Source organism: Magallana gigas, chromosome 1 (assembly GCF_963853765.1).
Source record: "Magallana gigas chromosome 1, xbMagGiga1.1, whole genome shotgun sequence".
Taxonomy (NCBI): Eukaryota; Metazoa; Mollusca; class Bivalvia; order Ostreida; family Ostreidae; genus Magallana; species Magallana gigas.
In genome coordinates this window covers 64,418,331-64,424,476 of record NC_088853.1, presented here as the reverse complement: position 1 = coordinate 64,424,476, position 6,146 = coordinate 64,418,331, and the positions used below count along the sequence as shown (strand labels likewise).

At 36.0% G+C, this 6,146-nt stretch overlaps 1 long non-coding RNA gene across 1 annotated transcript; it reads left to right on the top strand.

Moving 5' to 3' along the window:
* The first annotated feature begins 4,533 nt into the window (after positions 1–4,533).
* Positions 4,534–5,615, top strand: LOC136274059 (uncharacterized). Its single transcript, XR_010712343.1, has 3 exons — positions 4,534–4,619; positions 4,708–4,764; positions 4,861–5,615. It is a non-coding gene; the product is annotated as an uncharacterized lncRNA (long non-coding RNA).
* Positions 5,616–6,146: the final 531 nt, after the last annotated feature.

The following is a 6,146-nucleotide window of genomic DNA, read 5'->3' as shown; positions in this document are numbered from 1 at the left end:
CGATGCCAACTGGCACAGGACGAAACATCCTTCCAAGAAGGCCGATGCCGATGCCGACTGGCACAGGACGAAACATCCTTCTATTTGGCTTGTGCTTTATAGAAGAGGGTTTAGTTTTTTTTAATAATGATCTATTCCAATTAGAACAGGGCAAAACCAAAGAAAAAAAAATTCGCAGATCACATTTCATCCACCCATTTTCAAACCTTCATGGCTAGATCAAAATTTGTTTTTACAAAGCTTAAAATTATCGCTTTATTAAATCAAAAAGATGTAAAACACTTCACATCATAGAAATGACTCTGCTATTCAACAATATAAAAACATTTTGAATCATATTTGTTGCCCAGTAGTCCATTTGCACAACTTATATACAAAAAATTCTTTGTAAAGTGCTTAACATAATAACTCCATAAACGTTCACAGTCTCAATTCATACTGAATATGATGGATATTAAGAGCTTCAACAATATTACCTAGTGGCTACACATTCATACCCTTCATAATAGGACAAATATATGAAACGCTCTTGTTGTACAGTTTTCCTTCTGCACAAATATATCTACAAAAGATTCTCTGTACAGGAATAAAAGCAGACGGTCCAAAGGTGTCGTAAATATTTTTTTTCCAAATCTCAACTGGCTTGCCACAATGAAATCTGTAAACATTTGGAGATGGCATAAGCCAGAAAACTTTTGCAAACAAATGGACTCTACTTTCATTACCCATTAGGAGATTGTGTTGAACAAAATACTGAATGATTCCTGGTTGAAGGTCACCTGAGCCTACGTCACTGATAATTTTCCCATCATTATCATGCCAGTATGCCATAATATAAGAGGAGCGCTTGTGACGAGACTTATAGGATCCAAACACTTCTCCCCCAAAAGTAATTGAAGAACATTTTCTAAAAGACTTGGGCATACAATCAATGTGTTCATTATCACTGGGATACAAATGACAATAGGTTTTTTCAGCATAGCATAATCTTCTGAACAAAAAACATGGCATGATGACTTGTTACATTCAAATACAGAGCTAATTTGCCAATCTTGTCCAATTATGAGAGCACTTCTCTTTGACATGTACATGATCTTTAAAATTTCTACATCAGAATGAACTGTTTCAGATACTACAGTTGGCAAATGTTTTTTGAACTCATCATTGTAAAGAGATGGAAATTCCAATGAATGAACAAATGAATCTCTTAAAAATCTTCTCATTAGTTGCATTTCAATGGCTCTACTATTATTTGGCATATTCCCTAAATGACCGTTATATCTCTCAAAACTAAACAGCCAAAAAGAGTAAATAGGGCCATGATCTGAAACACATTGTGATAGGTGACAATGCATGTGCATATTGGGTGTCACAACTGAAGAGCCATATAACCTCTCAATGCCTTTACAAAAATCAATGATATATCTATCAAATTGTGAAATGTCAGCAAAAGAAATACATTTTGTTGTCAAGATTCTACATGCCATTACAAATTTTCTCCAAACATCAAGATCAGTTTTGGGCAAAATATCAACAAGAGCAAAAATTGAAAAAAAAATTGTCCAATTCTTCCATTGTTCAGCTGTAAAGCCTCCGAAGGAAGATGCAATTTTCCGAGGAATTGCCCCAATATTACTTGCTGCATCAACAGAGTCAACTCTTTCTTGAATTGTGACTAGCTGTTCTGGGTGTATAACTTTTAATCCTAGCCACAATTTCATCATTTTTTTGGCAGTTCCTTGAAATAAATTATGCATCGGATCGACAATAGACATTCGAACAGGATCAAAATAATCAATTTCACATAGTTTCGAAAATCTAACCCCCAAAGAAGATTCAAGTCTATCTCTTTCTGTCTGAGTTTTAGCCTTTTTCAGTTCTCTGATTGAAGACATGTAATTTTCTAATGTGCGTTTTGGCCAACTATTTACATCAAAACCAGAGTAATCTCTCTTGCCAAAATCTCCAGGAAATTTTTTAGAACATTTTGAGCACCCTAAACATGCTGAGTGACCTAAAAATCCACAAAGTTTTCGAGTTGCTGGTATATCACAACCAACACAGAGAAGTGCTATTTTGAATGTTTTTTTAACATTAGGACTTTTGGATGACAAAAGTTGAAATCCTTTTGACCAACCTAACTTTAGCTCATCTACTAATGGAGAAATGAAACTATTTACAGAAGGTTCATGATTGAGATCTGGTATTACTCCTATCAACAGCACATTCTTTAATTTGAATCTTTCTTGTCTTGGTAGATTTAAAATAACAGCATAAATTACTCCAATAGAGTATTTCACATGCTCAAATGGCTGGAATCAATCTAAGTTTAACATTAGCGCATAGTTATTTATATGATTTAAAAATGAACTTTTTTCGGTTGTCATAAATTCCTTCCAAATTTTCCCATCATACACATCAGTCATGAATCCTGGCTGTTGTTTTCTTGATCTCCATATTTCACATTTATCTTCAAATCCAGGCCTCCTGACCAAATTTTGAAGAGATTGTTGTAATGGCTTATAGCAATAAGATTTAAATGGATAAAGTTTTGTTGTACCATCTGACAGTGTAACATGCTTTAGCAACAATTCTCCACATTGTTTTCTTCTCGCAAGTTGCGTATGGTTTGGAAATTCCTTGTAAGAACATTTACCAGAAATAGTTTGCCCTTCAACATTCAAAAAGCATTCCTCATATTTGTATATAGAAAAACATTTTCTGCATACAACAAATTTTAAAAAAAATGTCTTTTTTTAAGACGTAACTTTTTCCATAACAAATAGACTGATCCAGGAAAAACTGCAGCAAAACTTGAAAAAATGACAGATTCTTCACCCAGCTGACTAAAAAATGTCCACAAAAATGATAACAAATGATTCATAGCAGAATCGGGAAGTGCAGATACAGCTTGCCATGTACACTAAAACATACAAAACCATATCAAAAGTGTTCCTAACTTTACATTTTTATTTGGAACATTCTCCACATGCGTATTGTTATCTGTGGTATCACCTGTCTGCAAGTCTAAATCTATATCATCGATGGATATGTTATTCCAAACTTCCTCATCACTGTCCATATCATTGTCATGAAAATCTTGTGAAACATTTTTCTTAACATAAGAAGCAAAAACATCAGATAATCTATATGATGCAAGATTATCATCTGACGAAGATTGGTTATCTATAAGCTCACACATTTGTACATCTGGTTCATTTTCAAAATCTGTTTTCGAACACTTCCAAAGTCTAGTACTACTCTCAAAATTTTCTTTTGTGTGCTGTTCAAAATACCTAATAGAAAAAGATTGTTTACAGGCAGGACATTCCTTTCTAGACAATTTCTTTCTATGAGCAATGTGAAAAAATGAGAGTATACGTTTCTCTGACATTTTTGATAGCTATCAACACTTAAAGAATACAGAGTTCATAGTAAAAATAATTGAAACATCCATGGATACACTATGGCCTGCAAAATTTACAGTTTCTACATTTTTTGACTAAAAAAAATACAATGATCAGTAAATCTTAACAATTTGTCTCTTTTGTGTTGCTCATCCTCTAGGATCTTCTTAAGTTTAACCACTTCTCTGTCCTCTGCTCCAAACAGTTCTTGAGCTGTCCTGTTTCTTTTTGCCACACATGTATCGTCAATTCTGATTCCCCTTTCTTTGATTTCCAGTTCAATCTCCTTTTCTGTGGTATCAAAGGTGTCATTCCAGAATGACCTGGAGCTGATGGACGTCAAGCACAAACTTTCGAGGTCGGTGGACGATTTTTATCAATCGGGTTACCCTGATGACGACTGACCGAAGGGTAGACCAGATTTATTCAAATTCTTCATGATCCTGCCCTGCACTGGTTAACAGTATTAAACCTATTTTGTGATGATGATGATGATGGTGATCACTGACATCTTCGACTCAATGTATACGTAGGTTTCCATGGGGGTTAAATCCATAAGAATGATGATCCAAGAACAGAACGTGGTTAAAAATCTTATAAACTCCGAGCATCATTAGTAGTATAGGGAGTAGCATTTCGTGCTGATCCTGAATGATCCCGAGATCCTGGTTCATTTAAAGATTCTGATCATACAGCTAACTTAAAGGGCTTACATGAGAAGAGGATTATCTGAATATAAAATATTCAGGATCCTGACTGCGACTTGTTCAAGGTCCGAGCAGGTGAATTTGTCGGGTCCGAACAGGTGCGTGAAAGTCATTTACCAATTATGGAGAGAAATATTATGAATAAGAAATCAACATGCATTAATTATAATTAACTGTATAAACGAGTTGAAACTAGTCCTGACATATTAATGGCGTAACTAAGGGCACCCCTGGAGAGACCTAAATACTGTGGAGTCCGTTGAAGAGTGGGCCGAGAAAAATGGTTTGAACAATCACCCACTAGTTGTAGAAAAATTAGAAGAGTTGAGAGCGGAAGGGTAAAAATTAGGTAAGTGTTATATATTTTATCTACATAACATGTATTTGAACACGCGTTTCTCTCTCTCTCCTCTCTCTAAATTTTATCTCTTTCTTTCTGTTAAAGTGTTAATGATGACGAGGTGATAAGGATCGAGATCGATACGGGAAAAGAACAATCTGCAGGGTAAGTTTGTTCCCTTATCAAAATATCTTGCATGTTTGAAAATGTACACTAGTTTATTGTATTGTTTCACTGTTTTGTATGTGTGTAGAAAGGAAGAGTCGCAAAGAGCAACGAAGTTATGAGCGATTCCGACACAAGACCCAGAGTAAGATTTGTGAAGTCAGAAACTTATACAAGTATTTTAAACAATGGTCAGTGTAAGCCTATTATGCATCTGTTATGCATTTCCTTTTAATTGTAGAGACGAGTTTGCTGTACTACCGAGGCCTGTCGTACGGCCGTCTTCGTTGCAATGCCCAGATTGTCCGAAGTCATTTAAACGTAAAAACGAGCTTAAAGTTCACACGAAGGCGAGACATTAGAACGTGCCATTTTTGTGTAACAAATGTAAAAAACATTTGATTACAAGACAAATGCAATACGACACGAGGCAAAGTGCAACGAGTAGGATCAAAATTCAAGTTCCGAACAGAAATCGGTAAATAATTAAGAGGCAAATTTACGTTTGTAGAATTATTGTTACTTGTGAAGGACTTGTAGATTGAAATGTGACATATATTTTTTAAGACAGCGGAAAAGGGAGAAAAAAGCACAGAGAAGAGGGAAAAGGGAATAAAATGCAAGAAGTGTGACCATGTTTCATCGAACAAACAAGAACTAAACGCTCACAGAAAATTTCATGCAGAGGAGGGAAACCTTCCGTAGAAAAAGATCAACCCGAACGACGTGCAGAATATGCAGCAAAGTATTTCCTAATAGAAATACTTTGTTTATCCACCAAAAAGTTGACCACCAGACTGGAAGCGGTGAAGTGGGGGATTTTCCTTGGGAGGCTACGGGAGAACCGGCTCCGTGGGATGGTGATGAGAGATTGAAATCTGCTTACATGGCCGATAAGAAATTCATACTAAGCAAAGGTGAAACCGGCTTAGTTAAAAAAATCTATAAACTATCCAGCCGACAACCTCATCACAACCACGGATATCGTCCGGAAAGTAGAAGACAAGGGAAAAAATGGCTTTTTGCATGAATATTTCTGTAGGATTTATCCTACGGCACATCGAAACGGGGGAATACCGATATTTCATTCCGGACAGGAATGAAACTCTCTTTCCCAGTCCTATTCTCATCAGCACTATAAGCGATGTGGGAAAGAAAATAAAATCTCAAATGGACTATATAAATCTTTTTGAACATTTGATGCGACATAGGCCGGACAGCAAGTGGAGGATTGACAAAATTACAAACATAAAAATCGTTTTTTTAGGACGAAATATATTTTGAATTGATGGCGACTTAACCCTCTTGTATATATGTGTATTTTTTTTTTGTGTATAGCTTGTTCATAACCAATGCCTTAGATTTGGACGCTGTCCGGCTAGCGCTTCACGCTTGGGCAAACGCGGGGGACTCTGTGTATATACACAGTGAAGTCCCCGACTGACCAGCTGCAGACCCCACACTCTCATTCGTTCGGAGGAAACCATGATGAAGACAGTGTTAGTAGTTTTTTTTATCGTACTTGTA